At 42.1% G+C, this 21,829-nt stretch overlaps 1 long non-coding RNA gene across 1 annotated transcript in view; it reads left to right on the top strand.

Moving 5' to 3' along the window:
• LOC311517488 overlaps window positions 1-21,829 on the top strand; it is an 83,096-nt gene that overhangs the window by 30,229 nt on the left and 31,038 nt on the right. The window contains exon 2 of the long non-coding RNA XR_014710716.1: window positions 6,050-6,151. This is a non-coding gene — a long non-coding RNA (uncharacterized lncRNA). The remainder of the gene's footprint in view (window positions 1-6,049; window positions 6,152-21,829) is intronic.

Here is a 21,829-nt window from a genome sequence, read left to right as displayed (position 1 = left end):
AAACATAAGCCCTTTTAAGTGTTTCAAGTTGAGCACCCAAAATCACTAATCAGTTCAGAAAATTTGGGTCTCCACTGCTATCATTTGTCTTCTTAGTTACTAATTTAGATTTATGCCTCTAATTCAAGGTCCTTTACACCAATTTAAACTTCTGTTGAGCAAATTACATCAACTCTACTGATGTCTAAATTGCATATCTCTTACATATGGAGGAGCCAGGCAGAAGAGTAAGAGGTTGAAATTAAAGAATCCTCTATCTTTCTTCAATTTATGCCTTCTTCCAATATCTGTGACTGTAAATTAGAACAATATGGACTTCCTTAGAAATAGATATAAGTAGCTCTCAGGGAATCTAACTGAGCATAAAAGAAAATAATTTAGTGGAAGGGAGTCTAACTTACACACCCCCTTTGAATTTAGCCCTCTGTGTTGCAGTGATTGTCGCTCAGAATGCATAGATCTTCCACATTGGAAAGACAGGTTGCTTTGTGTCTGCTCTCTAACGATATAAGTAATTATGTTTAGGAAACAAGTGCTGATAATCAGATCCTTAATGGGAACCCATCATGCAAATACCATTTAAATAGTAGGTAGTGTAGTTGTAGCCATGTTGGTCTCAGGATATTAAAGAGACAAGATAGGCTAGGTAATATCTTTTACGGACCAACTCCTCTGCCTGGACCCACAACCAGCTTCAACAAATGGACCCCTACAGACAACTATGTACATGAAACCCATGGATCATCACACCTACCTTCACAGATCCAATAACAACCCAAAGACAGCAAGAAATCTGTTATCTACAGCCAGGCACTCAGATACCACAGAATATTCTCCAACAAGAAAGCCCAGGATCTACACCTTAACACACTTAAAACTGCCTTCACCAAACAAGGATGATTCACCAGAGCAGTAGATTGTGTCATGGACGGGTCTCCCAAATACCCTGAGATAACCTGCTTCAATACAGAAATAAAACCCTTTCCGTCTGCTCATCCCTGGTTGTCACCTACCACCACACAGTGGAACCCACACAGGATATCATCAAACAACTACAATCCATACTTAATGGGGATTCCATCCTGAAAGAATTTTTTTTCTGAATCCCCCCCCAGACCTTTCCAAGCTCCTCATCAGAAGCAAGCTCCCCACGGACCAGGACACACTAACTCAAAGCAGCACCAGACCCTGCCAGAACAACAGATGCAAAACCTGCAGACATATCTCCATTGCTACAACAATTAGCACACCCAACAACACACCTTTCAAGATCCATGGGTTCTACACATGCCTATCACATGTGGTGTACCTCATCCAGTGCACTAAATGCCCCAATAACAGCGACATGGGTGAAACCAGACCATCAATGCTCTTGAATGAATTCACACAGGAAAATAAAACAAAAACACCCTATCAGTCCTTATCTTCAAAGGACACTTACACAACACTTTCAAAAGACAAGCCTGGGAGCTTAAATTCATAACCTTGCTACACTCTAAAAATAATGGAATGAGCAAAGACACTGGATTTATGGCTTATTACAACAATTTATAACCCACTAACCCCCTCTTTTTGTCCTATGACTGCAGAGAGGACCTTGAATGGTCCCTTAGAATATGTGCTAACTACTTATATCAAATGATCTGTTCCACCTTGTATTTAGCTGTGATTCTCAAAGTACCTTTTGCAGAACTGAAGAAGAGTTCTGTGGGTAAGCCTGGGCTCAAGCCTAACTCACCTTCCGTCCACACACAAATTATGGTCACCTAGGGCTCGAACCTAGGCTCCCAGGATCCAGCAGGGCTGGAGGGTCCGAGCCCATGTTAATCTGCGACCTAGGGTCTAAGCCCTATTGCTTTCCTGTGTGCATCTCGCCCCAGCTTGATTTGGGTCCTGAAAGTTGTCTGGATGTATCCCAGAATTCCTTGGGGCAATTTCCTTAGTCCTCTCTAAACTGATATCTGTGGTGCAGGCTATTGCACTCTATTGTAATGGAACCCACACCTCCCTTTGCAAATGCCAGCAGCTCAGATCAGCATTAACCCATTTTCTGCTGAACACCTATCTGCAAAGCACACTATCAGAGAGCCTGCAGGGTGTTCAATGGAGACAGATCAGAAGAAGCTTTTTGCAAAGAGACTTGCTTCCTGGTCACAAGAGCATGGTCAGATTTTGGTGCATGCTGCTCGGGTGCCCCTGCACATAGATCCCCAGGGAGGGCACCGGAAGTGGGGGGGGGCACGGGAGCAAGGGCCGGAGAGCGAACGGGGGACTAAGAGGCTGCCCCGCAGGAAAGGGGAGTGGCAGATCTCCTGGCTCAGCACGGCTGCGGGAAGATGACCAATAACTCCCCAGTGGCTCCCGCCCCCTGCAGAGCAGCCCCTTGGTCCCCACTCTGTTCTCTGCCCCCCCCACCCCCGGCCCTCCCTGGTGCTACATGTGCAGAAATTCCCAGGTAGTGGTGAGTGGGAGCCAGCCTCAGAACGTTCCCACAGCCTCTTAAGGATCCCTCAGCTCTGCCTCCCATGGCAGAGGCAGGCAGTTTGGAGCACACTGCGACCCCAGGCCCTGGGGACACACACAGCATGGAGTGTGTGTGTGTCATTCCTCGGAAACCTGCATTTTATGTCAAACTCCAAAACAAACAGACAAAAATAAATAAAAAAAGCCAACGAAACAAAAACACCTTCATTGAGCAGCCCATTTTAAACATTAAGAATTGCCAAGTTTCGTTTTAATAGTTTGACAGCTGTGAAGACTGATGTCCTAATTTTCCTCAGAACGGGTGCACCTGAGCATTTTCCTGCCAATGTGACTCAGCCTAGAGGTGGGAGCCCAATTCTCAGATTAGATGGCAGGACACTATAAAGCCTTCTCAAACTCCAGTCATTCTACTAAGACAGCCAGCAAAGGAGCTAAATGATACAGTTTATATACTTATGGGTACCTGAGTCCCATCAATAGCACCATCACAGTTAGGAAACGGGGGGGCAGTAGAGTTTTCCCACTGTGTCACACATTCATAGGGCAAGAGTGTTTACACTGGGGATGAGGCACTAGGCACTCTGAGATAAGTTACTTTGACTCAGGTCTGTGCAGTGCAGTGTGGACACCAGAGCCCTAGGGTTCAAGCATGGGTCAGAATATCCTTAATCTAGGGTTAAAATTGCTGTGTAGACACTCCAGCCCAGGGTTCCCTGACACGGGTCAGCTGACTTGAGTCCCACTAACCCTAGGTTTACATTGCTGTGTAGTCATATCCTGTGTGGCTGGAAAGCTTGTCTCACTCACTAACAGAAGCTGGTCGAATAACAGATATTACCCCACACACCTTGTCTCACTCATTTGTGCAGTATGACCATCATCCTTACCCTGCTGTGAACCTATCCCAGGACAGCAAATATAAATTGTAGTCTCCCTAGAAATGGTCCTTATGTACTTCTCCACCAGGTTCAGGGAACAAAACAAACAAAAAACCAAAAACAAACTGTCATAAATATAAAGGGAAGGGTAAACCCCTTTGAAATCCCTCCTGGCCAGGGGAAAGCTCCTCTCACCTGTAAAGGGTTAAGAAGCTAAAGGTAACCTCGCTGGCACCTGACCAAAATGACCAATGAGGAGACAAGATACTTTCAAAAGCTGGGAGGAGGGAGAGAAACAAAGGGTCTGTGTCTGTCTATATGCTGGTTTCTGTCGGGGATAGACCAGGAATGGAGCCTTAGAACTTTTAGTAAGTAATCTAGCTAGGTATGTGTTAGATTATGATTTCTTTAAATGGCTGAGAAAAGAATTGTGCTGAATAGAATAACTATTTCTGTCTGTGTATCTTTTTTGTAACTTAAGGTTTTGCCTAGAGGGGTTCTCTATGTTTTGAATCTAATTACCCTGTAAGGTATCTACCATCCTGATTTTACAGGGGGGATTTCTTTATTTCTATTTACTTCTATTTTTATTAAAAGTCTTCTTGTAAGAAACTGAATGCTTTTTCATTGTTCTCAGATCCAAGGGTCTGGGTCTGTAGTCACCTAGGCAAATTGGTGAGGCTTTTTACTAAACCTTGTCCAGGAAGTGGGGTGCAAGGTTTTGGGAAGTATTTTGGGGGGAAGGACACGTCCAAACAGCTCTTCCCCAGTAACCAGTATTAGTTTGGTGATGGTAGTGGCCAATCCAAGGACAAAGGGTGGAATATTTTGTACCTTGGGGAAGTTTTGACCTAAGCTGGTAAAGATAAGCTTGGGAGGTTTTTCATGCAGGTCCCCACATCTGTACCCTAGAGTTCAGAGTGGGGGAGGAACCTTGACATGAACAAAAAGACCTTGACTGAATTAAAAAACAAACCAATTGAACAGACTGTGCTGAATGTATTAATTGATGTGGTGGACACACAAATAATCTAACTCCCTCTGTCTTCAACGAATAACACTAGTCAAACTTCTGGTGACTAATGTATTTCCATAATAACTGGAATTCCAGAACAACTATATATGATCATCCAATTATCCCTTTAACCAAAGACAGTCCTATCTATCCTTCATCTTCTGTGCAAGTTCCCATACTAGTAGGAGGCCAGTTAAATGCCTGGAAACAATTCTGTGAATAAAAACATCTTAAGCCCTAAAATTCACTTTGTATAAATTCATACCATGTCTATTGGACTTTTTTATAAAGCAGTATATGTTTTAGCCATCCCTAGTGTGGTTTTCTTTTATTATTACTACTATGATGATACATAATTATATCAGATTATATTTTTATATACAGAGGAGAATCACTGAGACACTATTATAAATTATTCATCAATAAATTTCACAAACAGTGAAAGATAAGGATATAAAATGCTTTATTTGAAAACCCCTCAATAATTTTATAATGTATATTGAACAAATAAGTCTCTCTCCTTTTTTCCCCCATGAGAGAACAAGAGATTTCATTTAACACCACATGTGTTATTGTGCTTATCTGCTGATTACCATATTACTTTGATTTGTGTGGCAGATTGTAAACTCTCTTGTAGGATTATGGAACGATTTCTTTCCCTAGGCTGAAGCACTGAGAGTTTCAGCATCATGAAGCCAGGGATGGGTAGGAAGAGAAGCAGATTGGTTATTATACTTATATCTATATTTTACCTACTGGTTCATCTCATTTTTATCACTACAGAGTCAGCGTGAAAGCCAACTAAACTAATACACCTCCAAAACATTGTCACACCACTAAGTTTTAATGTCTCCTGCAAATCTTCAATGCACTTAGTCAAATGAAAATTGCTGGAATGAGTTAGCCCGAAGGGGGCACAAATGGGCATCAGTATGCTTTGATTCATCTACTTTAAAAGCTCCTTTTTTATTATAAATGGAGATTATGGGGGGCAAAGGAGAATGCAAATGTGCAAACACTGGGCTGTATTTGTTACTTTTTTTTTTCTGATCTGGTACCTGTGTTTCCATATTTATTAAGAATTATTTGTATTATTGTAGTACTTAGGAGCCTAGTCATGGACTGAGACCTCATTGTGCTACTGGTTGTACAATAATGACAGGCCCTGCCCTAAAGAGTTTACAATCCAAGTAAAGTCTATGTACTCAATTCATTAAGCTAACCATTTCCATGACGAAGTAGGTGCTGAGAAATACAAATCTTATGGAGAGTTTACAGATGAGGAGTAAGTATAGGTCTGATAAAGGAGGAGCAAATGAATTCTTACAAACAAATTAAAGCTTAATATGGTACCTGCTTTGTTTTCTTTGCCATGTGTATTACACACTTAGAAATTTAAATAGAATAATTTGAAGCATATGATTTAGACAATCAAGGACATTTTAAAAAACAACTGGGACAAATATAATTACTTATGCGTCTTGTTAGAAGGGTGTAAGTAAACAAGGAAGGGAATGATTTTTTATTTATTTTTTTTATTATTTTATTTTAGTAAGGTGGATCAAATGGATATTGTGGCCCCTATGTTGAGTGGTATCAGATTTTGGATTTTCCACTGGAAAAAAGGAAATTGTGACCCACAGATCCAGGTTGTTTGTTACTCTCTTTCCAGGTCTCAGAAGGCTGCTACTCTCACTTATGCATTGACAAGAGATACACAAGTCCCGGTTACATTCAACAGAGATGGCACAAAGAAGAGCAAGGCTACACACAGGTAATTCTACTTGCAAAAATCCCAATGAGGCCACCATTATGTCTAGTCATGTAGCAGCTTCCTTTCTCACACTAGGTCTTTTGCTTGCCCTCAGGGTATTTTCTGGGGAACAAGATGAACTTTTATGTTAAAATATGATTATGATTATCAAAGCTAAAGTGTTTTGATAAGGTCAGAATGAAATATTTTGCAACATTTCATTTTGTGAAATATTCCAAAATCTTGACTTTTCATGGCAGTTAGGGACTGAACAAATTTTGAAATAGCAGACTTGCCCGTAGGATGGACATTCCATTTTTGACTGGCTCTAAGGATACTTCCTTTCTCTGACTTTTTGCCTGTCTTGTCTATAGGGCTGGACAAACATTTTGCATCATAACTTCCTCAGTGGAAATTTGGATTTTTCACTTAATGAAATGTGACAAGAAAACAGCCTCATTTCTGTGGGGGGAAAAAAACGTTTTTTGTTAAAAATCCAAAACCAACTATTTTGTCCAAAAATGAACTATTTGGATTTCGATATGCAATCACAGTGCTTCCTGGGACTAGAAGGTCAATTGTCTCATATTCCCATTCTCCTTTATGGGATGATCTCCCCCAGCTGGACTACGTCTCTCATGATGCATTATTGTCATTGACTCCCATGGGAGATGTAGTGTGATCAAGGAGCATGGTTCAAAATATCATTTTTAACCAGATCTATTTGTTTACTTAGATGGCAAACTCTTTGTAGCAGAAACAGACTCTATTACCATGTAATTGCACAGTGCCTACCACAATGTTAGTTGGGGTCTTTGAAGGCTACAGTAGTACAAATAATAAATAGGGGGATTACTTAGTACTTGCTGAAACAGGCAAATTCATTTATGTTCACACATATTTTAACCAAGTTTCATATCACTTGAATTTGTATTTGGCATCTGAATCCAAGATGGGGAAAAAATAGGTGAGGGCCAAGAAGGCTGAAGTGTTTAATGACCATTTTACTTCAATCTTCACTAAAAAAAGTTAATGGTGATTAGATGCTTAACACAATTGATACTAAAACAACAAGGGGGAAGGAATGCAAGCCAGTATAGGGGGAAGAACAGGGTAAAGAATATTTAGATAAGTTAAATGTATTCAAGGTGGTAGGGCCTGACAAAATGCATACTACAATATTTAAGGAGCTAGCCGAAGCAATCTAAAAACCATTCGTGAATATATTTGAGAACTCATGGCAGATGAGGGAGTCCAATAACACTAGAGATGGGCAAACATAGTACCTATATTTGAAAAGGGGAACAAAGAGGACCATGGGAATTATAGACCAGTTAGTCTAACTTTGAAAAGACACTAGAAAACAATATTAAAGAATCAATTTGTAAGCACCTAGAGGATAATGGAACAATAAGGAATAGCCAGAATGGATTTATCATGAACAAATCAACCTAATTTCCTTCTCTGTCAGGGTTACTGGTCTCATGAATGTGGAGGAGCTGTAGCTGTGATATACATTGCTTTTAGTAAGGCTTTTGACAAAGTCTCACATGACATTCCTATAAGCAGACTCGGGAAATTCGGTCTAGATGAAATTGCTATAAAGTGGGTGCACAAGTGGTTGAAAGACCATGCTCAAAGAGTAGTTATCAGCGGTTCACTGTGAAACTGGGGGGACATATTTAGTGGGGTCCTGCAGGAATCTGTCCTTGGTCTGGTACTAGTTAATGTTTTTATTAATGACTTGGATAACGGAGTGGAGAGTACTTTTATAAAATTGCAGATGACACCAAGCTGGAAGGGCTTGCTAGTCCTTTGGAGGACAGGATAAGAATTCAAAATGACCTTACTAAATTGTAGAGTTGGTCTGAAATTAACAAGATGTTTATTCTTGAGAAAAGAAGACGGAGGGGGACCTGATAGCAGTCTTCAAATATGTTAAGGGCTGCTATAAAGAGGAAAGTTGTCCTCCATGTCCACTGAAGGTGTGACCAAAAAATAATCTGTTTAATCTGTAGCAAGGGAGATTTAGGTTAGATATTAGGAAAATCTTTCTAACTATAAGGGTACGTTTAAGTATTGGAATAGGTTACAAAGGGAAGTTGGGGAGCCCCCATCGTTGGAGGGTTTTAAGAACTGGTTAGACAAACACCTGTCAGTGAGGGGCTTACGGTTCTGCCTCATGGCAGGGGGATCGATTTCTGATCTCTCAGGGTCCCTTCCAGCCCTATGTTTCTATGATTTAAAAAAAAATGTTTATTGAAAGCTCAAGTTTTCCAAATCTTTCAAATCTCCCCTGCAACATTCAGCTAATCAGAGTTTACTTGTATTTCTAATCTTGGGCACTTAGCTCCTTTGTCTAGCTTTATTGAGTGACCAGAGAAGGAGACAGATAATTTAGTGTAAACTTGTGAGGGGAGAAATCTGTCACAATCCTGGGTTAACTGCACGTCCGACCCTCTCGTGCTCTCAGGCCTCCAGTCCTCACCTTTTACAGAGTGGAATCCCACAATTCTTTCCCTCTGGACTGGGGGCCTAAGGCTGCAGACCCTGCCATTCACTGTGATTGCCACAACAGGTCTAATACATTTGCATGGTCTCTTCTCTCCTGGGAAAAGACAGGATTATATCTAGTGACCAGCCGACTCTCCTAAACCAATGTGCTATTTATTCAGAACAAAAATCATCTCAGAGAAAAATTGTTTATGGAATGAAATTTATGAAAATTGTTTATCATAAAATGAGAGACCGCTTGCATGAATGCCTGGCTTACCAGGCGGTCACTCATCTTCCAAACAGAGACCCTGGTGGGTCTAAACTCCTTCAGGGCCTGTCACTGATTGGATGAATTCTCTTTCCCCGGGGTCAGAGGCTGCTATTTAATACAGTTTCATGTGCTTTGTCTGCCAAGGCCTTTGAACCAGATCAAACCAGTCTGTGTGCTATTAAGTCTCGAGGGGGAGGAAAGAAAGGGGAAGGTCTGAAATTTCAAAAGTTCTGTTACCTCATTGTTTCAGTACTGGGGATTTGCATTACTTACTCCCCCCTCCCCCATTTTTAGTTCCTGCAAGAAGCATTTTTTTCTGCCTAATTTAGCCAGGAATATAATTACTTGCATGCCCATAAATATACACTGTAGATTGCTGGCCTCTTTCCCCAGCGCAGGAAGGACTCATGGCCATACACAAGTCTCTTTCAGCGCACCGTTTTATTCTTCAATATAAAACTTAGACCAAACAGCAAATCAAAAAGCAGTTCCTCTGCCCACTGTGGGCTACAGCTCCCAGAGGCTTTCCCCTTGCCTTTCTCAATACTGAAAAGAGGACGGGCGGATGTCCCCCTGCTTCAGAGCCTACTGCAGGAGCCCATCTGTAATATATAGTTCCTTCTTGGCTGAGCCTCTGAGATGGCTTTTTATAATCATTTGTTCCTATTTCCCAGCTGGGTCTGATTAAGGACGGGGAGGCCTGGGGCCAGCTCGCCCTTATCTATTAGGGGCAAGTCAGCCTGTTACAATGCATATCAAATGAGTTCAATAGCCTTTTAATATCAGGCTTTCACAGTGTGGCCCTATCACAGGGACATAATTAGGAGTAATAGAATAAAATTGGAAAAAGGAAAATTTTAGGGTAAATATAAGGCTAAACTTTCACAAGCCACTCATTAGACTGGTGTGAGAGAATCTAACTACTGGGTTCCAGGTGTTTTAAGCTTCTCTGGGTCTCAGCAAGCTGCAGCACTATTTTCTGGGTATCGATTTTCTAGTCTTCTACTGCTTCACAGAAATGGAGTCCCTCATCCAACCTACCTTTAAACCCCTGTGAATAGTGCTGATCCCCAAGATACCTCTGTAGCTTAAACAAACCCTCTCCCAGAATCCCACTGAAGATGTGAAGTATGAATTAATAAATAGGAATAGCAGATGCTATCACAAAAAGGGGTGTAAGATCCACCCTGAGGGGTACCCCAGCCCTGCTCTTATTTGAGGAGGGAGAAATGTGATGATTTAGGGAATCTGCCCAATTTATAAATTCTGGTCGATATTGTGAAGTTGCTGTGAAAATTGCTATATTGTAAATGCCCCTCTGTCTATGTTTGTGGATTCCACCATTCCTGTCAAGGTTCTGTCATATCTCTGCCAGACCAGGTACAAGGGTGGGTCATTAGAACCCAAACACTGCTTATTCAAGGCAAAGCACCTTGGGAAGATGGGCTTGCTTCAACTATGAGAAATACTTCTTCCTCTTGTCTGAAGGGAGGGGGGAGTGGAGATACTGGAAAGTTACCAAACACAGAACAAAGAAACGGAAGTGGTGGTGGTAGGATAGGAACAGGAAACTTGCGTGGGAGAGACGATGGGCACAGACTTTTCAAGAGAAGGCCAGCTGGGCTGGAAGACCAGGGAGAAGCAACTCAGTGTATAGAAGCCTGATGAGGCAGGGGACCCTGCCCATCTACCTGAATTGAGATGATCCCCAAGGACTCTCAAGGGAAGGGTAGGTTAGTAAGGGGCTTTGGGTGTAAGATGTTTGTTGTTTTCTAAATTATCTGTACTCTGTGTACTTCTTGTGTGATTAAGTAAAAGACCAGCGGTGTTGGAACCTGTGCAAAGCCTGGCTGTATGTGTTGTGTGACACCACATGCCTACTGAGACAGTTACTCTGTAACTCAAAAGATTCATACCCTTAGTGTGATTCTGGAAGAGGGTGTGTTTAAGCTGTGGATGTGTCTGAAAGGTTAGCACTAAACCCAGGGGCTAGGCAGCTGCTTTCCAACTCTTAGGAGAATTTGCTAGATAGAGGGTATGCATGCCGAGCATGTGCCTAGGGCCCCTAAGACTGGGGAAGTGGGTGGGCCCATTCAGGCTCTGGAGGCTTAAAACACATGGTTATCCAGCACCTGACTCCATTGTGTGGCCTGGAGGAAGCAATGGACTGGAGCTGTGACATAAACTTCCTCCACTGAGGCTGTGTCCCAAGGAGGGGCATGGAAGCCCAACCATTTTTCAAATTGAAAATATGAGCGGGTAGAAATGTGCAATTGGGAACAATCCTGCACTGACATCGAGTTAGGCTGGATGGTCTAATAGGTCTTTTTTATCCTTAGACATTATGGCAAATCATACTGAATCCAAGACTCAGACCCTATGGGCTTTACTAATAATTCAGTGGGAGGGTTTATTGCTCACACAATCTCACAAACTGGTAAATGCAGAGAGGAAGGCTGGCTCAGTGTTCAGGGTGCTAGCCTGGGAGACACAGGTTCAATTCCCTGCTCTGGCAAATGCTTCCTGTGTGATCTCAGGGTAGTTACTTAGTCTCTTTCTGCCTCAGTCCGTCCCTACATCAAAGGGCTGTTGTGAGGACAAGTGCATCAAAGGTTAGAAGTTGCTCAAATACTATGGTAATAGGGCCCATATAAATACCTAAGAGAGAGCAGCAGAGCCTAAGTTGAAACATCCAGATCCAAATGGGGAACTGAACCGGCCCATGTGTTAGGGGTTTGAAGCAGGTGGTATGATGCAGGTCCACTTCTAAGCAAGCTACAGTGCTCCCTTACCTTTTAGCCTACACTTCAATTCCTTCCTATGTCACAGTGTGAATTATATATTACTTCTACTGATGTAGATTCACATCTACTAGCTGCTGATCGTCAAGGACATTTTGTACCACATATTGACTTGAAAGATTTAGGTCCCAGGAATAAAAGGCAAGTACTTTAATCCACTCAGCCAGACCAGACTCTTGATTTTACATTTCAGTTTTTTCTTCTGGCTTTAGAAGACCTTTTAATATTTCAAAACTGTGCCAACTCCTTCAGAAGCTTTCTAAAGGGTGAACTGTAGCAGCTGTATTCGAACTGCTGCTGAATCTGCTGTATTTGTTCAGCCCTGAAATGTTCTTGATAGATGTGAAAATAAAATGTTCCAACAGTGCTGAGCTATAAACATACAAATGACCAGGGATAGCAAAATATGTCGTACAAAAAGCTATCATTATGTATTAGAACATTTGTTCAGCTTTCTGCATGAAACCCAATTATTGCATTAACCTGATTGTACAGCAGAGCTGGTCGAGTTATAGTCACCAAATTATTTTTATAAGGAACTTCAAGAAAAGATTCAAATTAAATATTGGCTGTTTGATTCCCACATTATACAACCTGGTCTATTGTAACATCTTTATTTAGAAGCAAAGAATAAATTAACTGGGGGATGGGGAAATCACATGACTCATTTACAGTTAATAGAAATAACCTTGTGAATAACAATGATAGAAATATTTGCAGCATCACATTAATTATTTGGATTTATACAAATGCTGGAAAAGAGGTGCCTGCCCTCTGGACACTATTGCCTTAACTTGAAAACCAACCAACCAAACAAAAAGACCACCAATCAAATCAGGCCCCAATTCAGAGCACAAACTTAAAGTTAAGCTTTGCTTAGGCAATTACCTGAATTAGGGATGCTTTTTGGAACGGGGGCCTCAGTGGCCAAACCTAACTAGAGTACAATGCAGTGTAACTCACCACAGAGAACCAAGTAACTTGAAAAATTAAGTCCTTCACCTATTTTAGACCCTGACTCCCCATTCATCATCATCAAATGCCTGGTGGGGAAGAAGATTAATTTTGCAGTGTGCCCTGAAAGGACACCAAGTTCGGACTGTTATGGACCAAGGTGTGGGAGGAGGAAGCAAAGCCAATTCCAAAATGACAGGGAGGGATCGAGAATGCACTATCAATAGCCCCTTCTCATGTATGCCAGTGAGGCTGCAGCTCACGCACCTCTGCTGATGGCAGCTGCAATGGCATAGCCTGAGGAGCGATGCAGTGTCTTAAGTAGATAAGAACTGAGAAAGTTAAGACTTTATAGGTCAAAGCCAACATCTTAAACTTCAGTCAGTAACCTGCAGTCAGACAGTGCATATCATGGCAGATGGGTTGAATATGCTCAGTAAATATGTGAATAATAAATAGATCTAATGCCTCTCTGTGCCAGGGTGGACAAAGGTGCTAGAAGTGGGGATGGCAAGTCGTCATCTCACTGATGTTCTCCCGGGAGGCTAAGTCAGTAAGGATTAGTGAGATGCTTGCTATTCAGAGGTCCTTAAAATAGGAGATAAATGAGTAACTGCCCCAGCTGGCCCTGCCCCCCTGTCCTGTCAACATGTAGGAAGTGTTGCAGGTCTGATGGTGACTAGACTGGGAGAAGCAAGAGAACACTCTTTAAAAGCTCTTTTCTGCTGAAAGGGCTCCTATTTGGGTACAGAGTTAGCTGTCAAGGAGGGAAGTCTGTGACAGATGGGCTTCTGCCTGAGTTTAATAGTAAAAATGCTATTGCTCCCTGGGGCAACTTAATATATTAGCAGAACTAAATTTTATACCAAACAGAGAGAATCGGTTCTTTTTCCGCTAGAATCAGATTTTTGAGATCACATTAAGTTAACCTTAATCAACTTCATGGCAGAAAAGACTCTTCTGTAATTGAAGATGAAGGCATTTTGGCCAAAAGACCATGTCAGAGGGTTACTGGCCCTCTGAGATCTTTTATTAAAAACTCCAACTGTCATAACAACAAAGGCAGACAACAGAACATACAAAGAAACATAAACAACAACATACAATAGTCAAAAACAGAGACCATACTGATGCAAGACAATACAAACCTCCCCCTCCTTCCAACATTTCCGATTCCTGTGACAGAAGAACCCCAGCACTGAAGTCTTGCCCCATCCTCCAAATACAGGCCCATTTGGCATCCAACGTCCAATCTAATAGAAGTCAGTCCCAGAACAGGTGCTCCAGAGTCCATTACATCCTCTGAAGATTCTGCTTCTGAGGTCCTCTCAATGGACATAAACCCAGCTCCTCGATTCACAGAAATGAGTCCCTCCATGGAAAAAAACAAACAAAAAAAAGGACAAAAAAAGACAATGGAAAACAATCATAGCCCACAGCAAGAGCAAAATCCTCACAATATTTGCATAATATTGATACTCCATGCCCTTGACATACTAGTCAATAAATCATACTCTTTGTCCAACCTAATTACCCCACCCAATACAATAATCTCTTTCCAATTCCTACCATATAGTGAACTAAAATATATTCCAACATCCTCTTACTCCTTCACATGGTTGCCCTGAACTTACTTCCAAAGGCCTCTGGTCCTATACACCGGACTCCTCCCTCATCCTCAAAGGAAAGAGGCCCGACCCAAACTGAACCCATTTTAAACATGGATTTGACTCTATCACTTCCTGTCCTTCTCCAGGCCAAAGTTCCTGTCTGCATGTCTCAACAACCCCGGCTCCTTCTGGATTGTGTGCACCAACTCCTCTGGGGAAGACCATGTCTGAGGACTCTTCTGAAACACCACCTCATTCCTCAGCTTCCAGAGGACTGTGCTAATGAGATAAAGGGTCTACCCCTCCCATTGCTGATACCCTGGCCGGAAAAGACCCATATCTCTCTTGTCTTAAATTAACTAGCACTTTCAGCACTCTTGCTAATCCCACTTGCACCTTCTGAGTCTATGGGCATTCCTTCAACAGATGCTCCAGAGACTCTTGGACCCCCCCCCCCCATGACTTTGGTAGACCAAGTGCAAGCTCTGACCAAGGCCGTAGGCATTAGCTAAGAACTGACAAACTCATAGCTGGAAACCAAACCAGCTCACTTGTACATTAGTTTTGTTCAAAGTAGGTATTACATTCTTATAAAATTATTTAGTGTTTAGACTCTATGACATGCTTGTAAATTGCTGTTGCATTAATCTCACTTGTAATATCTGTATTCCATGTTAAAAGGTAAAATACAACTTTTTATTTTATAATTGTAAAAGTTCCTTCTCTGAACTCAGATGAGAAGAGTGGCTCTCCAGCCCATTCAGGAGGACTATCAACATTATGTGGGCCAGTGGAGGGTAAAAGCTGTGTTGATTGCTGATTTACTCCATGGAGGAGTACATGCAGAAGGCCTCGTCCTACCACTAAGGATCGTGGACATGAAGATTTTTCATCTCTTTGCTGTTTGTACTCTTACACGGGCTGGAGCTAAGAAACAAAAAAGCAGAGCTCCCAGGGCTGACATCCAATGGTGACAGATTACTGCATCTCTGTCGCCTTTTGAATCACAGACTGAGGGCAGGTCTACACTGAAAACACTGCAGTAGTGCAGCTGCACCCCTGTAGCACTTCAGTGAAGATGCTACTACACCAACAGGAGGGCTTCTCCCGTTGCCATAGTTAATCCACCTCCGTGAGAGGTGGTGGTTATGGTAACAGGAGAAGCCCGCCCATCAACACAGCACTTCTTATACCAGGGGTTCATAGAATCATAGAATATCAGGGTTGGAAGGGACCTCAGGAGGTCATCTAGTCCAACCCCCTGCTCAAAGCAGGACCAATCCCCAACTAAATCATCCCAGCCAGGGCTTTGTCAACCCTGACCTTAAAAACCTCTGAGGAAGGAGATTCCACCACCTCCCTAGGTAACCCATTCCAGTGCTTCAGTTAAGTTGGTATAACTGCGTCACTCATGGGTGTGGATTTTTCACACCTCTGAGCAACGAAGTTATACTGATGAAAGTTTCTAGTGTAGACCTGGCCTCAAACTCATTTGTGTATATATGCTTGCTTGCTTGACCTTGTAAATAACTAATTTCTTTTTCCTAGTTAGTAAGCCTTTAGTTAGTTTGTTACAGGATTGGCTACAGACATTGTCTTTGGTGTGAGATCTAAGGTACAAATTGATCTGAGGTATGTGACTGGTCTCTTGGGACTGGGAGCAACCTGAATATTTTGTTGTTTTTGGTGTAAGTGACCATTTATCACTAAGTCCGGCTTGCCTAAGTAGTAAGACAGACTGGAGAGCCCAAGGGGACTGTCTGTAGGTTTACGATAAGACTGTTACTGTGATCGCATTTGTTACTGGGTTGTTGAAATCTAATTGTAGAACATGCCATCCATTTGGGGTGTCTGCCCTGCTTTTGACAGTCTGCCCTGAGGTTGGAACTTTGCGTCGAGAGCCATTCCAGACAATATGACACCCCCTGAACACAGCTGTTGCCTGGGACACACCTGGTCTTGGTTTTTGCAAGGTTTTTTCACACTTCTCACCCAGCCACTTTACCATGGCAAACCCTCCAACCATCTCTTTATATTTAAAGGGGACCCTCCGGGACTGTAGAACTGTCGGAGTCCCTAAAATGATCATATCATCTGGGCAGCCAGCCAACTACAAGGACTCATATACTTGAGGCTTCAACACCTGCTGATACAGCCTCTAGCTGGTCTGTTCTCTGTTCCCCTCCTCCCAGCATATCCCCCATATCCATAAGAACTGGAACACTGAAAAAAAGGTATTCAGGGAGCTGGTTCTGCCTACTCATCCTACTTCTCCATCCTTGCCAGGGCTTCACAAGCTTCCCTTCCCACCCCTGCAACAGTGCCCACCCCTGCTCCCTGTCTGCTGAGGGCACTAAACCCAGACTGGAATCATTCCCTGAATAAGACCCTCTTGGTTTCTCAGGAACTGCTTCATCCCTTGCAGATAAAAATGCAATTTTAAGGTCCTGAAAAAACATCTCTGGGTGTCTGATCCTAAGCCTCCATGTTCCACCTCTCAACAGACCAAAGACCTCCTAATGAATGGATACATCTTCTGTCCCAACAAGAAGAGAAAAAAAAATCCCATCACCCTCCCATCAACTGTCCTGTTTGCAGCACGTACACTCTGGCCAAATGAAGGACAAGCAGAAGTGAGTACTGATTATCCTTCACACACTCTGAAATATGGAGGGTCTATGCCAGCTCCTCCATCACTCCACCCCCCTGCTCCAGGGCCCTTTCCCAATGGTGTCTCACAGTTACCCCTTCCAAGCAGAACTATAGTTCCAAGAGCTTCAATACACCTTCCTGTTGTCTACTCTGCAGCCCTTCCAAAGTCAGCAATGCTGGACCATGGCCACCCCTGTCCCACTCATTACCCAACCATAATGCCTTTTTCTCTCCAAATGTAACTTGCCCCCTGACACTAGCCATATGCCACAGGAGGCCTGTCATGCTCCTCTCAATTTGGGACCATGTGACGTATCATCCACAAACACTGCCACCCTACGGAAACTGACGTGGCCCTGCTCTCTTCCCGCCCCCCCATCCACTTCCAGGGGGATTCAGTGAGAACACATAGGGCAGTGGGTTCAAAGGACAGCCCTGCCTCATCCCAAACCTCAGTGGCTAGCCTTCTGCCTTAGCAAGCCATTAACCAAAGGGTAGCTGACTGCCCCCTTGTGCCGTGTCTGCAGCCAAGAGGTGAAGGTACTTGGGATCCCATAGTTGTGTAGTGTAACCCACACACCTCCTGGGTGTGGTGTTCTGGCCCATCTAGTGGCACTGAGACCACTTAGAGAGAGATTAATGAGTCTGCTCGAGAGCCTTAGTTAACAGCCATGTGGCTTTTAGCTCATTCAGTAGAGACTCACACATTAAGCTTTAGAGATCCTAGGTTCAATCCTGACTGCAGACGACTGGGGTCTGTCAGCGTTATAAGTGGGGGCTCGTCCCGGATTTCAGCTGGGAAGTTTCTAAAGCTCAGGACACGCTTCCTCAGCTAGGGGAAGTATGTAACCCACACACCGCCTGGTTGTAGTGCTCTGTCCCATCTAGTGGTACCGAGACCACTTAGAGAGAGAGATTAATGAGTCTGCTACAGCCTTACCTAAGAGCCAGTTGGCTTTTAGCTCATGCAGTAGAGGCTCATGTATTTAGCTCCAGAAGTCCCAAATTCAATCCCACCTGCCAATGACCAGGGTCTGCCAGTGTTTCAGTAGTACATCCCACAGATACTTATCCCAGCCTTGATCAAAGGCCTTGTTTTGTTCCTGGAAATACACGACCTTCACCAGGCACTTGCTGCCCCTGCCTCAAACACGTCATGAAGATTGCATGGTGAGTCTGCTAGCAGCCCACCCTTGACTGCACTGGCCTGGGCCCAATGGATCAGCCTTGGAACCATCCTACTAAGCCACTTCACCCTCTTGAAGACAGATTATGAAAGTTGCTCCTGAACAATCTCCAGTTTTGTAACAGCAACCTGTACCCCCCTTAGCAGAGAAAAGTGCTGTTCAATATGATTGTAATGGCAAATTTGCATTGAAATCAAGGGGAGTTAGGCTCCTAAGCTGGGTAGACACGTTTAAAAATCTTACCAGGCCTATATCTGCATCTTTATGCACCTAAATTCCTTTGAAAATCTGGCTCTCTGCCACTTGGAAATTAAAGATATGATTTATACTTTTCCACCATTGCCAGTAGGTCAGAAGGTATCTATGATTAATGAAGATACTGAAATCTTTTTTTGGAGAGATGCTTCATAAGTTTCGCATTTGGCTGCTGAGAATGAGTTGAGATGAGCTTACAAGAGAACAAATATGAGAAGGATTTTGTTTTCTGGTGACACGTAAGAGATAATGGATCCTAAAATATTAGTCATACCCTTTCTAGCAGTGTAAGAGATGCAGCTACCAGAAAGTTGTATGATTCTGCCGTGTCTTTGATCTTTTATTAACGTAAGACACACAAGAAAACATATCAACTAGATCTCTGTACCAAAGGATATTGATTAAAGCTAAATACAGGCCGTTGTATGCTGACACTCAGATATTTTGATACTTTTTGTTTTAGAAAAAAAATACAGAATGAATATTATGACACGTTTTCTTAGAGATTTGTCAGCAAAGTTGGCTTTCATGCTAGCCAGCTGGGGACTTGGGGCTCTGCATGAGAAGAACTACTCAGCTATGTCTTGAGGCCAATAATGAAAAGGTCTTGAGATTCTCTTACATGGAAGGAATTAAAGTAAGCCGAAAAGTGCAGGAAAACATAATGTTCCATCTAAATGATGGAACTGATTTAGTTGTGTACATGTCTTTGTCTCTAGAAAATGACATTGAAATAGGTTTGAATGTAGGGGATGATATTTCTTCACCAACTTATTATTTAAAATGATGTGGAACCCAAAATGTGCTAGTCCAATTCCAAACACAACCACATAATGGATTTTATCTGTGATGAGCAAAGCAGCCATTTGCAGTACATTTGCTGAGACCCTTTGGCCTATAGCATTTAATGAAGAGTTTGTTTTGTTTATTTTACAGTTCAGTGGAATGAAAAATAATTTTTCTTAAGCATTCCTCGAGGCCATAAGACAGTGAGAAGGGATAATTTATTACTGCTGCATGCTCACAGGAATTTGAAGTTATCCATAAAAAGGCAGGGAGGGGGGGAAGCAATAAATCTAGATAACCTTGATTAAACAAACAAACAAACAAAATGTATTTATACTTCATGAGCTACTATATTTCTCATCCTGATATTGTTCACCGTGTAACGTTCAATATTTGATAGGGCTGAATGAAACTAGTGATTTTTTTTTGCACAAAAATACAAGTGAAATATTTCACCTATTCATTGAGTGTGATTTTTGAACCCCGGACTAAAAAGGGATTCAGAATGGAAAATAAGAAACCTGGAAATGTGCCTTTTTTTTTTTTTTTTGCCTGCTCTCACATATAGGTTGGTGGAGTGAGGAGCTCGGTGGAGACAGGACATCTTCAGTTTTAGTCCTACTTCAGGCTTATTAATATTTGCACCTGAAAAACCCTTTACAGCTTTACCAATAGGATGAGGTAAGGTAAATAACAACTGTCCTTCATTTTACAAATGGGTAAGCTGAGGCTCAGAGAGGATCAGTGACTTACCTCATGATACTGTGATCTAATGTATTAATTATAGGGCTGGAACTTGGAGACTTGAGGCTCAATATTGCTCTTGTTGAAGTTAAAGGCAAAACTCTCATTCATTTCAGTGCGTGCAGGGGTTAGCCCTTATTTTCCTGGCACTGACTTGCTGTTTTTGATCTTTGGCAAATTGCTGACCCTCAGTTTTCACCATGTGTAAAATGACAGCAGTGGCACTGAGGATTTGTAGAGGATTTAAGATGTTCACAGATAAACAGGAAGCCATTACTAGATCTCCAGTTTACAGAACTGTGGGTGTCACATATGTACTAGGGAAGCACTTCAGTGGTGCTAGGCTGAATTTACATCAATGTAATGGGGAGCAGAATCTGACATAATTTTTAATTGCATTGAAAGATCTAAAAAGAGGCTGAAAACCCCTATGAGGGGCTCTTAACTCTCATTGAAATCAGTAGAAGTGGAAGGCACTCAGTGCCTTACGTGTTCAGTACACTGCAGATTTGGAATAAAAATGTCAAAGAAGATTTAGGAACCTAAATCCTATTGAAAGTCAATGGAATTGATGCTTCAAAATCACTCTGGCACTTTTGAAAATGTCACCCAAAGTCTCACTGAAACTCAGTGAGACAGACTGCAAACTCCTATTTTCAATAGTGACTTAGGCTCCTAACTCACTTAGGGGCTTTTGAAAATTTTACTCTTAGGCTTTACTTGCACACCTAAAATTCCCACTGACTTTAAAGGGTGTTTGGGCTTGGAAAAAATGCATGAGTGGACTCATGGTATGTTAGAAACCGCTGAACTGTTAAAATGTGTTCTATCATAGGTAGAACTGCGTGAGATTTTTTTGGATGAATAGTTTATTCATCTGAAAAATGCAGTTTTGGTCAACCTACAACTATTTACAAAATTGGACCCAAAATGGATAGCAGAGGAGGGAAAGTGGTGCTGATGATTCTCTTCCTCCTTTCTCCTTTATAACCTTCATCATGGTGGTTAGGGCACTCATTTGGGCTATGGGAGAAGCACGTTTAAATCCAAGCTCTGGAATTGACTTTTCTGATTCACCAAAATTTCCAGATAACTTCAGATTTGGTTTGACCTGAACCAAAATGACTTTAGTTTTTCATATCTGTCCCTGAACTGAAAAATCAGTTATTCACACAACCAATCCCTCGAAGGTGAGCTATAAGTCACACCAGACTGTGGAGTGCTTAAGCAGCCTGCAAGAGGGGGCTAATGGGAAAAGAGCCTGCAAAGTGGCCCCTGGCCATGAGGGGGTGAGTGAATGGCTACCCTGCTACAGTATGTATTTGCATTATTTTGTATTTCCTTTGAAATTCTTTTGTAAGCAAGGACTAATATGGAGACTCTCCTGTGGTTTCTGTGCTTTTTTTTTTTTTTTTAGTGGAATCCATTGTTTTAAAACTCAAATGCAACACTTCTTATGTGAAGGGTTGGGAAGTCAAGGTGAATGATACCATAAGTTATATTTAAGTTATGTCATTATTTTTGGGAGATGGCTAAGAGCTTTAGTTCAATTTTCTTATTAATAACACTTCTTGCTCCTCTCACTGTGTTGAAAAGGATGTGTGTATTACAGCGAAGGAAGAAACTAGTTAAAGCCTGCTGCATGAATAGGTCCAATCAGGTGCTGTTAGGGCCTGATCCTATGAGCTTTCAGCAGAAGGCATTCACATTAAAATTTCTTTATATTGGAATTTGTTTAATGAACTGTTTAAGTACCTTGACTTTGAGAGCTGTGGTCACAGTGTGAGATCTGAGACACCATCTCCATGTACAAAACATATAGGAACCTGTCACTTTAACTATTTATTGACAATACAAAACCAGAGTGATAACAATGAAAAAAATGTACAGCAAAACAGGAGGGAAAAATACTATTGAAATCCCTCTGGGTTAGGGAAATGGGT

This window comes from Lepidochelys olivacea, assembly GCF_965140295.1.
Source record: "Lepidochelys olivacea isolate rLepOli2 genome assembly, chromosome: 3".
NCBI classification, from domain to species: domain Eukaryota; kingdom Metazoa; phylum Chordata; order Testudines; family Cheloniidae; genus Lepidochelys; species Lepidochelys olivacea.
This window is presented reverse-complemented; position numbering and strand designations above follow the sequence as displayed.